General features: G+C 33.4%; 1 pseudogene; it reads right to left on the minus strand.

Annotated features, from left to right (window-relative positions):
- Window positions 1-11,541: 11,541 nt before the first annotated feature.
- Window positions 11,542-20,987, minus strand: LOC120150697 (annotated as a pseudogene).
- Window positions 20,988-21,002: the final 15 nt, after the last annotated feature.

A 21,002-nucleotide genomic window follows, 5' to 3' on the forward strand; every position in this document is an offset into this window, starting at 1 on the left:
GGGGCGCGTGAACAGTGCTAAATTCCCGGAAAAATTCCTAAAAATTATTTTAAGCGATTTCGAGATACTTACAAAGCTCGGTTCAAATTTTTGAACGACGGAGAGCTCGATTTCAACGAATCGAAAACTTTGACCGCTTCACCTCCTCACGTGCCGCCGTCGACAGAGACCAAGGATGACACCGGCAGACTCGGAACGATGCAAGGAACACGATGGTGTAGGAGGTGTCGTAAACGGATGCTCGGATCGTCGTGAATCGATGAAAACCCAACTGAAATCGGGTTATTACCGACGATACTTCCGACTGAAATTAACGACGAACGGCGACAATTCATGACGAAAGGTTTGAGGGGTTTTGTTCATCGCTCGACAACAAACACGATGGTGGTTTCGGCTCATCGATCGGAGGTCGGACGACGAGTAGATCGGAGTTGAAAGTTGGTGACCGGGAGAGGAATTATGAGCATTTTCTACAGAAAATGCACGGGAAATGGGGGTTATATTAACTCCTATAGAAAAATGGTCAAATCATGAGTTTAGCCACTGAACTTCCTGCACTTCTTAAAACAGTATGCCAACTTTGAAATTTTACAATTTAATCCACTGTTTCTTTCAAAATACCAATTAAATCCACCACTTTATAATTTCTTAAATTTAACCCCTAAATTGGGGTGTTACACATACATACATTTCATATTAATTACATAATCATGTACTATACTATCGGAAATAGACTTATCGCAAGTCACTTTCCATATAATCCTATGTAATAAGATGCACTCACCTTGGCCTCACTAAGTTCCCATCCACTTTATGATTTCCTCTCTTTCGATCGAATCTTAACTTGATAATCATTCTGAAACTGGTTCATGTTCGATATCTACATAATCATACATTAATACATATCAGTATCCCATCTAATCTATCATTTCTTAGACCAAAAGAAATGTATATTTCAATTTCCCTTGAAGTGCATCGATGCATTCTACAGTGTACCGATGCATCCCTTAACATGTGCATCAATGCACTCCTTATGCATCGATGCACTAATTGCATTCGATGTTTCCATTTTTAAGGAGTGCATCAATGCACTTCCTGTGTATCGATACACACTGAACAATTTTTGGAAATTTACCCTTGATGCATCGGTACATGATGAATGTGTACCGATGCACACTAACCCAAAATTTCAATTTATGCCCAAAAATCCACTCTTTTCAGCTTAATTACTTCATATATCATCCCCTTTCTTATTCTTAACTTACATACTCATATTCAAACTCATTTATATTCATTAATCACCTCTTTAACATCAAAACCCTATTCTCCATATGTAATTCAAGAATTACACTAAAATTTCAACATGTTCCAAATTCAATTTTATTACTTCCTATCTCTTAATTAGATTGATGACAAGTCAATTTTATCTTTCAACTCTAGTTATGAACTCTATTTCAAGATTTCATCCAAGAACCTCAAATCTTTAATCCCTCTTAACTCCATCATACCTTAATTTTAAGATAACTTAAGTTTTTCTTAAGCTTAGTTATCATCTAATAATCAAAACCCAATCTTAAATTTAACCAAAAACTCAATAATCAGAAAACTCACATTTGACACTTGGTTTTCACGCGTGAAGGAAGAAGAAAGATGAAGAGAATTCTGGAAACCATTTTGTTTCCTCTTCCCTTCCACGTGTTTAATATATAACCATATTTAAATATTTTCCTTGCAAATGACCCTTTTTCCCTTCAATTCACCTTATAATTACTAACATCTTTCAAGTAATATTTCAAAATAAATCATTAAACTATTTCATTCTTCTACTTTAATCACCAAATTCTGAAACTTTACAATTTAATCACTAACCCGGTATTGAGGATGTTACAAGCTAGCTGTAACACCTTCATTTCCTATGCCTCCACCTCCTCGTTCAGTTCCGAGAATATTGGTTTCGAAAGAATTAAAAAGTTTAGGAGTTGCGAAATTTAAAGGTGAAGTAAACTAAGGCCCATTAGTGGTAGATATGTGGTTAAATTATGTGAAAATAATGTTGGATAGTTTTCACTATTATGGTGATGAAAGATTTAATGGAGTAATTTCACCGTTACGAGGACTAGTTCGTATATGGTGGATGAACATGATGACACATGTTCCTCTAGATCATATCACTTGGTGGTTTTTCCTAGAAGTATTTTAGAAGAAATATATCAATGAGTTGTTTATTCCACATATGAAGTAGGATTTCTTTAATTTGATTCAGGTTATAAATCTGTATACAAGTATAAATGTGAGTTTAATGAACTTGCTCGATTTGCCTCGGAGATAGTTCTCATTGAAAGAGACATATATCATAAATTTATTTGAGATCTCCGTTTCAGACTCAGGGAACTTCTGTTGGCTGCGAATTTGACCACTTTTCAGGAAGTGGTGAACAAAGCAAAAGACTTGGAAATGAAGCAAAATGAGAATTATCTGATAGAGCGTAGACAACAGTCTAAAAGATCAGGAGCATCATCCTATTTTCAGTTTAAAAGAGGTCGAGGTTCCGATTATCTATATCAAAATAAATATGAAAGTGGTACTTTATATCTTTATGATGAACCTATATTTGTTTTGATTGATCCGGGTTCTATGCATTCCTATGTTAGTTCAAAATTAGTTAAAAATATGAATATTCCATTAAAACCCATCAATAGTGATATGATAGCTATAAACCCACTGGGTCATAGTGCTAGAGTCACACGGATTAGTAGAAATTGTCTGATAAAGATTCAAGGGGTTGTATTCCCTATGAATCTTTTGGAGTTACCATTTGACGAGTTTGAGATTATATTAGGCATGAATTGGTTATCTCGACATTATGGTTAGAATTGAATGTAGCATGAAGCGATTACTTATAAAGGATATAAAGGGTACCGAGATAATAGTAACTGGAGAAAAAGTGAAATCTTTGCCCAATGTGATATTAGCAGTGATAACAATGAAAATGATGGGAAAATTGTATAGTTTTCTTAGAAAATGTGATTGATACCCGAACATCTAAAATTCAATTGGAGGATATTCCAATAGTTTGAGAATTTCTAGATGTATTTCCTGATGAATTACCCGAATTATCTCTTGATCGAGAAGTAGAGTTTAAAATTGATATTTTCCCGGGTATTGCACTTATTTCAATGGCTCCATACAGGATGGTTATAACGAAACTCAGAGAATTAAAGGTGCAATTACAATAGCTATTTGATCAATGTTTTATTAGACTGAGTGTATCTCCGTGGGGTGCACTGGTTCTTTTTGTTAAAAAAGAAAAATATACCGAGGTGATTATGTATTGATTATAGTAAACTGAATAAAGTGACGGTAAAGAATAAATACCTTCTTCTGAGGATCGATGATATGTTTGATCAGCTCTAGGGTGCTTAAGTATTTTTATAAGATCGATCTTTGATTAGGTTATCACTAGCTAAAGATAAAATAGGAAGATTTTCCAAAGACAGCTTTCAAAACCCGATATGTCATTATGAATTTATTGTGATGTTGTTTGGACTGACCAATGCTCCAGCAATATTTATGGATTTGATGAATCAGGTATTTCAGCTGTATTTGGATCAATTTGTGGTTGTTTTTATTAATAATATTTTGATGTATTCTAAGACTCAGGAGAATCATAACGCACATCTCCATATTATACTACAGACGTTGCAAGATAAAAAGTTATATGCTAGATTATCAAAATGTGAAATTTTGACTGTTAGATGTCGTTTTTCTGGGCCACATGATTTCAGCGGAAGGAATTTTAGTAGATTCCAAGAAAGTGCAAGCGATAATGGAGTGGAAACCTCCGCAAAAATGTTTCGGAAGTCCGACGTTTCTTAGTGTTAGTTGGATATTATCGGAGATTTGTGAAGAATTTTTCAATAATTGCATCTCCACTTTCTAAGTTACTTTGAAAGAATGTACCATTCGTCTGTACTGAAAAGTATCAAGAAAGTTTTGACACACTTAAAAAGATTCTGACAGAGGCACCGGTGTTAGTGTAACCAGAGTCAGGAAAAGATTATGTAATCTACAGTGATTCATCCCTTTATGGTTTGAGAAGTGTTCTAATGCAAAAAGGTAAAGTGATAGCTTATGCTTCAAGGCAGTTAAAGGCACACAAACGGAATTATCCAACACATGATTTGGAGTTAGCAGTTGTAGTGTTTGCTCTGAAAATATGGTGTCATTACATATATGGTAAACGAAGCTACATTTATACAGATCATAAGAGTTTAAAATATTTGCTCACTCAGAATTAATTAAATCTAAGACAAAGAAGATGGATGGAGTTTCTCAAAGATTATGATGTGATTATTGATTATCATTCAGGGAAGGCTAATGTGGTAGTTGATGCACTTAGCCGAAAAATATTTGTTACTGTGAAAGCGTTAGATACATGACTATCAATGAAAGAAGATGGTGCATTAATTGCAAAATTAAGATTGAGACCTTCCCTATTATATTTAATCAAGGATCTTCAGAATAAATATAAGAGGTGTCTAGATATAATGGAGCAAGCATAGAAAGGAAAAAATGACAGATTTTAAAATAAAGTCTAATGGATGTTTGTATTATCGGAATCAGATTTTGCATACCAGATTATGAAGAACTAAAAAATATCTTCTTTCTGAAGCTCATTATAGTCTTTTTACTATGCACCCAGGAGGAATAAAATGTATCAAGATTTGAAGAGTCGATATTGGTGAGTAGGAATGAAAAGAGCTATCACTGAGTTTGTTTTTAAATATCTAACTTGTCAATAGGTAAAAGAAGAACATCAAGTACCTTTGGGGTTGTTGCAACCTATCTATATTCCTCAGTAGAAATGGGAACGAGTTACCATGGATTTCGTAACAGGTTTACCTTTGACACCTAGCAAGAAAGGTTCGATCTGGATGATCGTGGATAGATTGACAAAGACAACACACTTTATTCCAGTTTGAGATGATTATTCCATGGACAATTATGTTGAGTTATATATATATATATATAATAGTACTACTTTATGGAGTACCTATTTCGATAATTTCAGATAGAGACCTGAGATTTACTTCGAGAATTTGGAAGCCTTTGCATAAAGCATTGGGAACAAGACTAAATTTCAGCATGGCTTATTATCCTCAAACAGATGGTCAATATGAGCAAACTATTCAGATACTTGAAAACATGCTAAGAGTGTGTATTACTGATTTCAATAGGATCATGAGAAAAGTATTTGTCATTATCAGAGTCTGATTATAACAATAGCTATCAATCAAGTATTAAAATGACTCATTTTGAAGCATTGTATGAAAGAGAATGTCGAACGCCATTGAATTGATATGAACTAAAAGATTAAGAAGTGATTGGTCCATATCTGATTAAAGAGTTGGAAGACAAAGTGAAGGTGATCCAAGATAATCTCAAGATTGTTGCTGATATACAAAAAATCTATGCTGATTTAAAAAGAAAGAGATTGAATATCAAGTAGGTGATAAGGTATTCTTTAAAGTGTCACATTGGAAAAAGATTCTGAGATTTGGACAGAAAGAGAAATTTAGTCCAAGATTTATCGGGCCATACGAAATTGTAAAGAGATTTGGACTAGTAGCTTATCAGTTGGCATTATCTCTAGAGATTGACAAGATTCATAATGTATTTCATGTATCGATGCTTCAAAGATATCGATTAGATCCTTCACATATGATTACACCGGATGAAATTGAGATTCAACCAGATTTATCATATGAAGATGAGCTAGTAAAGTTTTTAGCATATGGAGTTAAATAACTGAGAAATAAGACGATTCTATTGGTAAAAAGTTCTTTGGCGGAATCATAAAGTTGAGGAATCAACTTGGGAACGAGAAGAAGATATGAAGAAAAGGTTTCCTCATCTGTTTAATGCAGATATGTAAATACATACGGAAAATTCGAGGACAAATTTTACTTAAGGGGGAGGAATTGTAATACCCCAAATTTTGATCAGTGACTAAAATGTAAGTTTTGAAAGTTTAGTGGCCAAAGTATAAACTTTGAAAAGTGTAGGACCCAAAATTTGTAATTTTTAAAAGTATTTTTAAAAGTTATATATTTTAGCTGTAAATGAAAAGTTTGGATTAAAACAGAGATTTTAGTGGAGATCAGATTTTTGGTACGAGGATTGTGATAAAAGCTATAAAGCAGTAAAGTTCGGCGTTGAAATCAGATAATCGGATCGAACCGGAATTTTACGAAAATTTGAAAGATGTTATAAAATGGTTGGAAATATTATTTTCATATTTTAGATCAGAGAAATTTGGCTCAGAATTGTGCAATTTTTCAGATTTGACCGAACAGTGGAATTTTAGTGACTAAAAATGCAATTTTTGAAAATTGCATGGTCAATTTCGAAAGTCAAAGTCAATTTGTATCATCTTTGACCAAGGAATATTTTATTGGAAGATAATACAATGGCATTTGGTAATTTTCAAGATTTATTAAGGGTATTTTTGAGATTTTTCATTAAATAAATATTAAATTCTATTAAAGTGATTTTTGCCAAGTGTATCAAGTATTATATGCTAGAAACCATGAGAGAATTCAGACATTTTCAGCTTCTTCCTTCATTTGGCAGTATGTTCAAGTTCTAACAAGGTAAGGTTTTTATTTTTGATTTTTGAAGCAATATACTTGATTTTTTGGATTTAGCTATTAGATAGAGAATTAATCAACATGAAATTCTCTATCATTTGATACATATATTTCATGGTGAAGATGATTATGAGATGAGATTTTATGATTTGGGGTTATGAAGAGTTAAGTGATTTTAAAGAAATTGATTGTAAGAATTGATGAAGAACCTAATGATGCAAATTAATGAAAATAGTTTAGATTCTGAATCTGGCAGTAAATTTGAAAATTCACCAGAAATTATATAAAAATCATTTGGAGGTGATTTTTATATTTTTATGTTATTATATCAATATAGTTTTGTTTAAAATAAACGGGGATCAATTTAAGGTGTATACAAAAATATATGAATTTTTAACCGATGAAAGCTCAGAAAAAAGGCAACAGATTCTGCACAAAACAGATTCTGTTAGTCAAATTTGAAAAATCAACATAAATAGTACAGAATGAATTAGAAGGATTTATTTATATGGATAGATTCATATTCGAGACTAGTTTTTAATGGAAGAAAAGGAATTAAACTCCAGTGTGTATATAAATACAGAATAATGATTATTTAAAGGTAGTGCAAGTTGTTTGAATATGGAAATTTTAGAATTTAAGTTGAAATGGATTTGAAGATGAAGAGTAATTTTTAAATGTAAAAGTAGCATTTGGGTGAGTTAGAATAATTCTGGAAATTTTGGAAAGTGTGCTGATTTTGGAGTTTAAATATCACGTTGGGATTGAATTTCAAGTTTATCAATTTGTAAGGTTGAAATTGAAAAAGTTTAAGAAAGTAGGATGGAATTGTAAGCTTTTGAGTGTTGAAGTATTGATTTGAACTTTTATTTTAGTTTTTGGAAATTTTATATATTTAATGGGAAATGATCATAATAGTGAAGTTCACTATTATGAAATTAAAGGAGAAGTTGAATTGAATACTAGAAAAAATTTAAAATATTTGGTTTGATTTTATAATTGGTAAAAGTTGAAGAATCATGTTGGGAATAATTATTTATGGAATTGAATAAGTATTTTGATAAGTTTGAAGTTATAATGGAGTTATGAGTTTGGTTGATATCGATTTAGTTATCGATTTTATTTTATAGATTTTCATATATTAAAATGAGCTTATATTAGTATGATACTAATATGTAGTTCGAACAATTTTGTGTTATAATTTGGTATTGTCAGACCACGTTAAATCTAGAAATTCGAACGATTTGAAAGGAAATGACAAAGCTCGTGACTAGGATTATTATATAAAAATTCTGTAGTGAGGCAAAGGTGAGTGCAATTATTTATTTAATTATTTTGATCGAGGATGACTTGCGATAAATCAACCTTATTCAAATTTACAGTATGATTTATAAAGTTTATAAAGAATATTTTCATAATATTTTATATCAGTTATATGAATGATTTAGGGTATGACCTACCCAAATATGATATTTTTATGATGTATTTATTATGATACATTAGCCCATTGTGTGTTATAGTGAGAATTGTTGGTACATTTGGCATGCCATTAGTTGAGTATTATCAGCTTTGATACATTCGTGTATCAATGTTATCATATCAGCTTTGGTACATTCGTGTATCAATGTCCAGCACCGTTGGTGCTTATTCAGCTTATGATGGCATTGAAGTGCATCATATCTCAGTATCAGTTATGATTTGCACAGTGTTGTGCATAGTGCGCACCTTACTCACGTATCTTATGTTCTCATAAATATGCATTGGGCTATGAAAAGGAATATGCAAGTTGTGAATGAATTACATTTGACAGAAAGCATGATATGCTTATTTTATCAGATATGATTTATCAGAATTTTCATGAGTTCATGATTTAAAAAGAAATTTCAGGTCTCAGCGAAGAAATCGACTTGGAAAAGTTGGTTTGTCAGTTTAATGTTTTAATTCGAATTATTTTATTTATGTTTATGATATTTTTAGATTTTTCTCACCTTAGATTATTACTGCCTCACTAAGTTATACTTAGCACGTGATGATTTTCATGCGTAGGGTCTGATTAAGGTACAGACGTTTTATGATGAGTCTTCCAAGCATCATATGCAGATCATCTATAATATCAGTATCAATAAGACATCATTGAATTTTTCTTTTGACTAGTAGTGGCATGTATAATTATGTCAGTAGTTTTTATTTATCGTATTTATTTTAAATAATTTGTAATAGTAAACTAGAACTATTTTAGTTTATTTTACTTAGATTAGTTTTATCAGTATCTATGCATGAAAAGAATATATTATGTTATTATGTTTTTAAAAGATTTCACGAAAAGACGTGGTTTAGTAAAATTACTGATTAACAAATGAATTTATTTTCCTGTGACAAAGAAATAAATTATAGTTGAGACATGCTTTAAAAATAGATTTTTAAAGCTAGAATAAGATTTTTAAAAGAAACAAATTTTTAGGCAAATTTCAGTTCAATAAATGTTTTTAAATTGATGTGACATCTTTGACTCGTATATCGAGACGTATACGGGTTAAGGATGTTACAAACCATATTGGTTTAAGTTTTAATTATGCACATAAACCACCATCTCTATCTAATGACAACCTTGCATCTAAAGCTCATAAGGTTGTAAACGTTTTTCGACTTAAGGCATCCACTACCACATTTGCTTTTCCAGGATGGAAATCAATTATCACATCATAGTCCTTTATAAATTCAACCCATCTTCTCTTCCTAAAGTTTAATTCTTTCTTAGTCATCAGATACTTCAAGCTCTTATGACCTGTATAGAGATAGCAACGTTCCCTATATAAGTAGTGACGCCAAATCTTGAGAGCAAACACTACTACAACCAACTCCAAATCTTGCGTTGGATAGTTCTTCTCATGTGGTTTCAATTGTCTAGATGCATATGTTACCACTTTTCCCTCTTGCATTAGTACACATCCTAATTCGTTCTGGGACACGTCACTGTAAACCACATAGTTCTTGCCAGACTCAGGTTGGACCAACACTGGAGCTTTTGTCAAAATTCTTTTTAACGCTTCAAAACTTTCTTGACATTCAAGGGTCCAAACAAATGGTACATTTTTCCTCATCAAATGAGTCAAAGGCAAAGCTATCATCGAAAAGTTCTTAATAAACCTTCGATAATAACCCGCAAGTCCTAGAAAACTTTGCACTTTAGACACGTTCTTGGGAATTTCCCATTCTAAAATGGCTTTTATCTTTTGAGGATCAACCCAAATCCCCTCTGCAGAAATCACGTGGTCAAGGAATGTCACTTTATTCAACCAAAATTCACATTTTGACAGTTTGACATATAGTTTCTTATCACGTAGAATTTGCAAAACTACTCTCAGATGTGCACTATTCTCACCATTAGATTTCGAGTACACCAGTATATCATCAATAAAGGCAACAACAAACTGGTCCAGATAAGGTTGAAATATTCTATTCATAAGATCCATAAAAGCAGCAGGTACATTGGTTACCCCAAACGGCATAACAATAAACTCATAATGACCATATCTCATTCTAAAAGTCATTTTTAGAATATCTTTCTCCTGAATCTTCAATTGATGATAACCAGAACGCAAATCGATCTTCGAGAATATCGAGGCTCCCTTTAACTAATCAAACAAATCGTCGATTATAGGGAGAGGATATTTATTCTTTATGGTTACCTTGTTGAGCTGTCTTTAATCTATGCAGAGACGCATTGAACTATCATTCTTCTTTACAAATAACACCGGAGCTCCCTAAGGTGACACACTTGGTCTGATAAATCCTTTGTCCAATAATACTTGCAACTGGATATTTAATTCACTCAATTCTTTTGGTGTCATTCGGTAAGGTGTCATTGCAATAGGCGATGTTCCAGGCATTACTTTAATTTGAAATTCAACCTCTCTATCCGGAGGTAATCCTGGCAACTCTGCATGAAAGACACCGGGGAACTCTCTGACTACGAGAATCTCTTCTAAATCTTTCTCCTTGGCTCTGGTATCTATCATATTAGCAATGAAACTCTAACATCATTTTAGAAATAATTTCTTTGCTGACATCACTGATATTACATTTGCTAACATATTCAATCTTTCACTGATCACATTCACTTTTATTCTTTCTGAACTAATCAGGGTTACCCTTTTTAGTTTACAATCAACATTTGCATGATAATGGTACAACCAATCTATCCCCAAAATTACTTTAAACTCATCGAAAGGTAGTTCCATCATATTAACAGGGAAATCAATTCCCTGAATTCTTATGGAACACCCTTTACATACTTTATTTACCCAAACACTATGCCCTAAAGGATTAGTTAATATAACCTCATTGCGTATATCTTCTAATGGAATCCTCAACTCATTCACTAACTTACTACTAATATATGAATAAGTGGAACCCGAATCAATCATTACCAACACAAATTTATCATATAACCGAAAAGTACATGTTATAATCTCTGGATCATCACGGTCTTCATTTGTCTTTATATTATATACTCGAGCAGTAGAACACACTTCTTGTTGAGTAGAGAACTCAGGCTGATTTCTTCCTCTACCTCTACCTCTTCTTCTTCCTCTTTGAGATACTGCAGCGGATCGTTCAGTCTGTACAGGTTTGCCGACCATCAATGGATAATCCCAAATAAAATATCTGGTGCCCCACATCGAAAATAGGCTCCAGAGAGTATTCAACACACTCCGAAATGATTCTTCCCACAATGTTGACACTGTCTGGTTTGACCCTGATTTGATCTCCTAGCACCAGATCCTACTGATTACGTTTGTCTGGTTCTCATCTGACTTGATCCTCTAGCAAAGGATGCAACTGACTCAGACCTGGCCTGAGATCGAAACCTAGAATCTTTGCCCATTTTTTATGGTGTTGAGCTTGAAGAAGCGCCAGCTCTCTTAGATGTTTGAACTATGTGTTCTCCAAACCTTTCATTTTGAGCTCTCTCAAGAGCTTTAGCGCGGTTAACCACCTCTTCAAATGAGGACAAATTCAAGACGATTAACATCTCTTTCAGTCTATGGCACAAGCCCTCCACAAACCATTCATATGCATCTTTTTCAGTTGGAATAAGCTCAGTAGCAAAACAACTTAACTTATTGAACTCGTACTCATATTCATACAGAGTGTGATTCAACTGCTTCAGGCTCATAAACTCTTGCTTCTGTTTCCTTATAAATTGATCTTCAATATACTTATGCTTGAACTCTTCCAAGAACAAGGACTATGTCACTTGGTCACTTATCATTCTCATGATGACATTCATCCACCATATTCTAATTTGTCCCCTTAGCAAAGAAACCACTCCATCTAACTTCTCCACTTCTAAGCAGTGGAGACTGTCTAACAAGATCTTCACATTATTAAGCCAAATGTATGCCACAACATGACCTTCATCGACTTCACCTTTAAATTTGGGAGCTCCCAATCCTTTCAATTCTTTCACCACATTCATTCTATGAGTTGATGGAGCAGGAGGTTGGAAACTCTTCAGAATAGTATCCAACATCCTAAAGAACATATCTTGATATTGTATAGGCACTCCCTGAGGTGACTGCTCTTCACCTTGCCTGACCAGGGCAAGTGAATTATTACTACCCTCATGCATATCATCTCCCGCTTCATTTCAAGAGCTTTTGCAATCATACATCTAATAAGACATAATCATATAACCTTATTAGCAAGACAACATACTCATCACTATATCAGATTAGAGGTATTCACTATTCTGTTGGCATGTAAACTTTTTAAATCACTTTTGAACTCGTTTTATACCTAGAATCAGCTAAACCTAGCTCTGATACCATTAAATATAACACCCCAACTCGTACCCGACCCAGATACGAGTTTGATGTGTTACATTGACTTTTCAAAATAATGTACTCATACAAAATAGTAGGAAATTTAAACTTATATTAAATAAACTGAATAATTTACAGAAATTTAATACAAAAGGTTTACAAAATGATCAGAGTATATACAACTTAAACCTTCAATTACATGCCAAAACTGGTTAATATAAAAAAAGAACCTACTGTTTAAGTTGTTTCTGATCTGATATCTGAAGAAGTTATGCTGTCTCAGTTGCCTACTCGTGCCCTTCTAGCTTCTTTGAGCCTACGTGTAAAACACTCATACGCTAAGTCATCGACTTAGTAAGGCATATATGTGTGTATATATATATATATAACCAATAATATAAACATGCAAATCATATACTTTTATCACTTTTACAAAGATATTCATATTTCACATCATAATAACATATATGATCAGACATAAAAACATAGCACATCATGAAACCTTAGTTCATTTTATATATTTTACTAGCCCATGGTACATTATAGAGAACTAAAAATATGTAAGTACATTAAGGTTGTGAACAAATGATGTCACCACAGCTCGAATAAAATGCATCGAAGTTTCGCGTAAAATATGCACCAAAGTGCCACATAGAATGTCCCGAAAGACAACATATATGTCCTGAAGGACCACATAGAATTGTCATGTAGGACCACATATATGTTCCAAAGCACCGAACATATATTTTGAAGGATTACATATATGTTCCCAAGGATCACATATATGTCCCAAAGGACCGCGTAGACCTTTCGACTAAAGGCATACCAAATATACCCTTAGCTCACATCTCACATACTATGGGCTTTACCATGTATATAATTTATGCTCTTATTTCATATGATCAAGTAGTCGCATAGATCATGGCTCATAGTATATATCACATGTACATGTAATCATATAGATTATATCATATAACTTATATTTGTTCTCTTATATTCATATATATATATATCATACAACATATATAATCACATATCAGCACATATAACTTATGCATGTACCCATGTATTCATACTGATAATATCAATCTCATGAATGTATTTATACAGTCATGAAATCAATGTAGGAAATAGACTTATCACAAGTATTATTTCAATAAACACTATATGTCTCATAGTATGCACTCACCTTGGCCTCACTAGTCAATACCAATCTCTTATCTATCTCTCTTGGTAACTCTTACTTTGTTGACTTGTCTGGACTTTGCTTTTGCTCGATATCTACACGAATATAAAATACTTATAAATATCATAATTTGAATCATTATTAATCAATCATCAAAGTTGAATCTCGAAAAGACACTTGATTCTTTATTCCATTAGACTAGTATCGGTACTCAAGGTACAAAATAATAATACTTCTATATAGTGGTATCGATACTCTACTTCAGTATCGATACATATTCTGGATTCTGGATTTTCATTCTAAAAATGGTACTGATACCTTTATATTGGTATCGATACCCATGGTACCGATACTACCACTTCGGTATCGATACCTTATGAAGAATTTGTCCCTGTTTGCTCGATGATATCGATAATGTTCATCCAATATCGATACCTATACACAAATATCACCTCTAAATGCTTAGTAGTATCGATAATGTTCATCCAGTACCGATACTACAAACCCATATTACACTTCTACATCCCGAAAATATACCCATAACTTACTAAATTCTTTCATTTACTCTTCTTTTTCACCCAAAACCTTATATATGTATCTATCAACCATCCTATTTCATAATAACTCATTAACATCATCAATATCTCACCCTAACTTTGGAAACCAAGAATCTTACTGAATTTTCAACATGTTCTAATTTCATTTCTAACACTTTATACTTCTTATTCTAACTGATGACAAGTCAATTCCAACTTCCAAATCCATTTATTTCTTCTTATTCACAATTTCACTTATAAACTTCTTATATTCAATCATCCATAATTTACTATTCTTTGAGTTTTAAACTATTTTAAAAATTCATTAAGCTTTCCTAAATCATCAAGAATCAAAACCATATCTAAATTGCAAGAATTAGCTAACTAAAGAATTTATTACCTTAACTAAGGAGGTCACGGGGAAGAAGAGAAAGGAAGGATGTAATTCATTCTTACGTGTATAAAAAACACCAAAAATGAATTTTTAATTAATTTACCTTGCTAAAAGACCTTTTTGTACTTCCATATTTCCTTTATCTACTATTCAATCCTACATAAATAATTTTCTAGGAAAGACCCTAAACTTTTTAATTTATCTAATTTGGTCACTAAATCTTAAAATTTTACAAATAGCCCACTAACCTCGTGTCTGGGATGTTACATTGTTGACGGTTGATATGGGTTGATTTTAATGCATAGTTGTTCAGGGAATAATCGATCAGTCAAAATGGCATCTGTCGTCGTCGCACGCGCCGTCACGCACCGGCAGTGCGCGTAAAGCTCCTCCACTGATCCAAGTGGTTTTTTGAACCGGTCGATTCAGACCGAGCTGGTCCAGTTAAATCGGTTTAAACCAAGTCAACTTGGCTTATTCAACTCGTATGAGTCAAACCGGACTGAGTCAACTCGTTCGAGTCAACCCGTTGACTTTGACCAAAAAGTCAGATTTTTAGAAAAGTCATATTTTATTTTTTCGACATCCTGAGTCTGAATCCAAAGTTTATTTCACCAAATTCATGCTTAGTAAGCCATTTTTAGTGTTTTATCTTCGGATTCAATTTGGGTTTTCGATTAAGTTCAGTTCTTGACGTAAATTTATTTGCTATGTATCTTAGACATTATGGGATGTGGAATTAAAGTTTGAGGGCGGTCGAATAAAGTTTAAATGGTTGATCGATATAGCTCATAAATCGAGGTAATACATTACTACCTTATGCATGCTGAATGGAACATGTTGGTATTGGTAAATGCATGGTTGAACATTGTTTCATTTGTGTAGTTAAAATTTCTAAACTCGATCTGATTGCGAAATAAAAAAATAAACTGAATAAGGCTCAGACTACCTGCGTAGACACAAGAAAATTGAGAAGAATGATTTCAGGTCCATTGATTATATGGAAAAGCAAATAACCTCAGAATCTCTAAATTCTATTTTTCCTCGTTAAAAACTTTAATATCAAAACTACCTGGTTATGAAATTACAAAATTGCCACTAAAGTGTAATATAACCAAAATACCCTTAAAATGTAAAATGACTATATTATTTGACCAAGTTGAACTAAATGGAAGTATTGTATGTATCTGAAATTATGGGAACGATTGAATTACTATGGAAACTATGAAGTTACCATGATAAACTTGACTACTAAATGACCTAAGTACCCTCAATGACATAGAATTAAGCGAATGATATAGATAAGACTGGAAACACTTATGAACTTATATATTGTATCGTTCATAAGGGTTTTGAACCACGAATCCATCTCGTCAACATTTCATGATACCGTTGCAACACATAAATGAAATAAATAGCATTGAAATACATGTTCATCTTCCTAAGATCCATTCAATGATTATTCTTATATTCATCAGTTCAGCTAGTGCAATCAGTGTTAAGAAGTGAATAATAGAGAAGTATCAAGGTCCGAATGATTGACAAGTACCGCAGTGTTAGGATCTGTAGTTCAATTGGACTCGAAATCCTGATAATTCAATATATAATCTTGTATAACAAATCATTGCTCTACTCTTCTTAGATTAAATTACTAAGAATTCTCCAAGAACCAATGTCTAAAATGCCCATGATTTTCTGAAAATGGAATCACTCCTGTCATACCTGAAATCTCAACAAATTACTAGAAAATGTACATATGTTTGGATTGAAAAGAATTTATCGAAATGTCATCGGGCTGCGAAATAAAAAATAACTCTAATATTCAAATGATTGAAATACCTTGAACCCCAAAAAAGATTAAAATACCTTGAACTCTAAGATGACCGAAGTAACCTCGAGTGTGGAAGTGACCCAAATATCCTAATAACTTGAAATAAGTTAATGTATTTGGATAAATTCTAGAAACACCAAAAAACTTATGTTGTTTCATCTCTTAAGGTTATGGAGCATAACTCAAGTGTGTTGAGTATTCTTGATACTGATTCATACCAGAAATGTATAATACCATCAAATACATGAACGTCTACTTTAGTTCATTTCAGGGGTGATTCTGAATGTGACCAGTTCAACAAGTGTAATCAATATTAAGAAGTGATTATTCGTGAAGTATATCAGTACATAATATTAATAAGTTTTACAAGGTCGAGATGAGTTAGTACGATTTGACACGAAATCATGATAATTTGGTATAAATTCTGAATAATGCAAACTATCATTTTACTCTTATTGGATTAAGTTACTAAGAATCCATCAAAAATTAAAATGTCTGAAATACTCCTATTTGCCTGAATAATGGGAACACTCATGTTATATCTAGATCTTTAATAACTCTGATGTAAAAGATTCTGAATATCTTCTTGATTACTCAATTGCCACCGAAAAATATCTGAATATTATATGATCTTGATAAATTACTTCCCGAATGAATGATGAATCCGTTAGCTATCAAACCTACTTTTTTAGGGATCTTGATTCTGAAATCCTATTAAATTAAAAAAGTTTCATGGCTCCCTACCTGATAAATACCAAGTACCTCCGAAAAATATCTAGATCCTCTAGTGTGTTCCTTATGTGACATGTAAATGTTTTACCTGTTTTAAAATGTGATTTTATGAAATTACTGATTTATTGATTTACTGCTTACGAACTATGGCTACATGGTATGTGTTCTATGGTTACCTATATTCACTGAAAAATATAATCGGTCATGATTTATGGATCATCGAATCTACTGTTTATTATATGAATCGATTATCGACGTATCATTTGGGTAGGCTAGAGTATGGAGGTTCAGCTCTGATCAAGCTGTTAATTCCTTACAGACCTTAAGTGACCTTGGGTAGGCTTTAAGGCCCTAAGGTACTCCCTTTGGTAAATCATGAGACTGCATATGGTATACGAGTGGAGGGCAGTTATGTGGTTTATTTCATTGTCACTCTTATGAGATTTTACTGGATCACAATCCTGATATTATTGTTTATTGCTAAAATTGATTTCTATCGGATATTGTATGGATAGGATTCTGGAGTATAGAGGTTCAGCTCTGATCGAGCTGGTAATTCCTTACGGACCTAAGAAGACCCTTGGGTAGGCCCATAGGCCCCAAGGTATTTCCTTAGGGTGGCTCCTTTATTGTGTGCTTAGGGTAAGTCCTTATGGATGCAATTATGAGGAAACTACATAAAGGTGTTCGGTTAGAGGGTATTACTGTGGTTTTAAAATATGTTTTAAACTACTAACATTTTTAAAGGATTTATATATATATTACTCTATTTTGTTGGAACACACTATTCATCCTATTTAGATCTCCTGAACTTGGTCCTCTGAATGTTTCCTTTGAACTGAAATCTTCATGTCATTTACTCGAAAAAATATCAATGGAATTATAACTTATCCCGAAAACATATAGACATCTGAATCGATAAGGAAATTTTTATGTTTGGCTATTATCTGGATATCCTTCAGCATCAATTTATAGTCTTGTATTACTAAGCTTCCCAGAACTCACTATTTTACTCACCATTTCATATTAAAAGAATCGAACCAATACAGCTATCGACATCAGTAAAGGAGTTCCATCGATGTTGCTTGCGGAGTACGGTGCACGTGATTATGGGGCATGTAGGTTGTATTTTGTTTTTATATCCAAGTCTGAAACTTTTATGATTTTAATTCTTTTTGTAATATATGATGAATAGTTTTTTTTCTGAACTTTTATTTCAATTATAAATTATTTTATGATTTTATGCGTTTTAATAGAAATTTATTTTTTCGAGATTTTTACCGTGGGTTGCTCCGGTGGCCCTAATGTGACACATCGGATCTGATCAGATCATCGGTATGTGGGTGTTACATCTACAACATTAATTCTTTTCAAATCTTCATTGAAATATCAGATCAATCAGAATTTTTCACCTGTAATGGACATCTCATCTCAACATATCTTCCTTTGTAGATTTTTATTCGCACCAATATAATTTGAAGTAACAAATTCTTTTGAAATTAAATAATTACTTATGATCATATATATTAATTGGTTTTTGGTGTAAATGCTATTGGCCGTTGTCTTTCACGTCAATTCTTGATTTTGTTAGATGCTACAATGGTCGAGTTTTAGATTTTGGTTGATCATTTTCGTATGACAGTGTAGCTGCGGTCGGTATGCTTTTTGCCTGTGTTTACATTGCCTACGCACATGGGTCGGTGTACATCATGAAGTTGTTTTCGAGTTTCTTCCTGTGTGACGAAACAAAGAATGGTTAAACACCATTGGAAGTTAGGTGTTATCCGTGGAGCCGCGAAGCTGTTTTTTGGACGAGAGTTTGATTTGTTCGAGGGGCTGGTGGTGTTGTGAGCTGTTATTTTGTTGTTGGATAGCTTGTTTTCAGATTTGAAGTGCTGCAGGGAGAGTTCCTTTAGCTTTCTGGTGCAAATCTTTCATTTCCTTGTGCTGCTAATTTGCGAGGAGCATATCTACAGTTTGGTGGGTGGACGTTTTTGTGTGTCTGAAGGAGTGTTTGGTTCGATTCCTTTTCCTTTGGTGGCGTTTTGGTGGTCGATAAATTGTGGAACCATGTAAAGTGTGTTTTGAGGTTTGGTTGTTTTTTTAGAGTAAAACTGCTGAATCGAGTCTGATTTATGTTACTGTGAACATTGTATCGACATGCAAAAGATTCCTTACTTCATCAGTGTGAAATCTAACGCGTGTTTAGATTTTCAAAACTCAGATATAAGGTATGGTTTTGGGATATTGGTAATTATTTGAGAAATTCAGATATGGATTGTTAGATACCAGCTAAATAATTCATATGATATTTTTAGAAATAAAATATTATATGCTCACATATTGGATGTCTAGTAAGTTAGAGATTGTCAAACATACAGACTCCGATTTTATTTGAATATGGATGTATGATTTTTCAGTGAAACGTAGCAGTTGACATGATTTCATTTCCAATGAACCCTGCTTCAATGGATGATTAAGATTACTCTGCCTTACCCTCACAAACATGTAACATCATATCCATAAAAACAGAACTATGGTTCCAGCTATGAAACATGAAAATGTTCGAAGATGACTCGATGTAACGAGATTCAATGAACACATCCGAAAGTCCTCGAGATTCGAGCTGCATTGAACAAAGGCTTAATGCCTTATTCTCAAAGATGACAAAACAGTTGGACTTTTACCATTGAGTTCGATTCCGGATAAATTCAAGGAGTTCAGGGGTTGTAAGTATCCAATACTATCATGGATTTCCCCAGAAAGTGAGTTACCAGCAAGGTTTACATCATTGAGAGAAACAAATGAGCCTAATGAGTCTGGTATCGTACCAGAAAACATGTTATCATTCAAATAAAGGCTGCCTAGACGTTTAATTCTCCAACGGTTTCCGGAATTTGGCCAGAAAATTTACTTGAACTAAGATCAATTGAGACTAATGAAGAAGCTAGAGAGATTGAAGCAGGCAATTCACCAGAAAATCGGTTATTCGACAGCAAGAGAGTTAGCATTACCAATGTAACCTGTCACTGGAACTTCAAATTGATTCATGGTGAGATCAATTAAGTAGAGCTTTGGCAGGCTCCATGTACCAGCAGGGACACAGTACCAGATAGCACATTGTTATGTACTCATAATCAAGCCAAGGACTTACGGTTTGCGTAACTTTCTGGGAGAGTTCCAGTTAAGTTGTTCTGCTGCAACAGAAGTTTAACCATTTTGTCATTCTTGAACATGTCTGGTGGTATAGGCAGGTAAAAAAATTCTCCGAAATCCAACCATGAGCCAATTTTCGGGGGAAGCTGACCGGTGAGGTTGTTCTGTAAAGTGATAACTCTACAGGGTTCTTGATTTCACCAAACTCCTCAGGTATCTCTCCTGAGAAACTATTTTCAAAGAGCTACAAAGAAACAAGATTCTTCAATGATCACAAATCCAGTAAGTCCTTCAAGCATATTCATTGAGTTTTCGAATTTCACTAGACTTGTAAGGTTTCCAAATCCAACAGAAAATTTTCCTGACAATGAGTTGTTGTAAAGCAGAAATTGTCAATGTTTATTGAGTTTGACAATTCCGGCAGGGATCAGACCGGACAATCTATTATCGGAGAGTTCGAGATTTTGTACCCGAGTGAGGTTCTGCATTGATGCATTCCATCATGTATCTGTCCTCTTGGGCTGCAATTTGAGGTAAAGCCAATACAATTGTCACCGAGGCTTAAGAACTTCAATTCAGTGAGATTTCCCAGTGATTTCCATCGAAAAGTATCCGAAAACCCCGCTGTTGTTCAAACTCAAGAGCTTGAATCCATTAAAAAGAAGACAAGTCATCATCAATAATCTTAC

Source organism: Hibiscus syriacus, unplaced genomic scaffold, assembly GCF_006381635.1.
Source record: "Hibiscus syriacus cultivar Baekdansim isolate YM2019G1 unplaced genomic scaffold, ASM638163v2 tig00111023_pilon, whole genome shotgun sequence".
NCBI lineage: Eukaryota > Viridiplantae > Streptophyta > Magnoliopsida > Malvales > Malvaceae > Hibiscus > Hibiscus syriacus.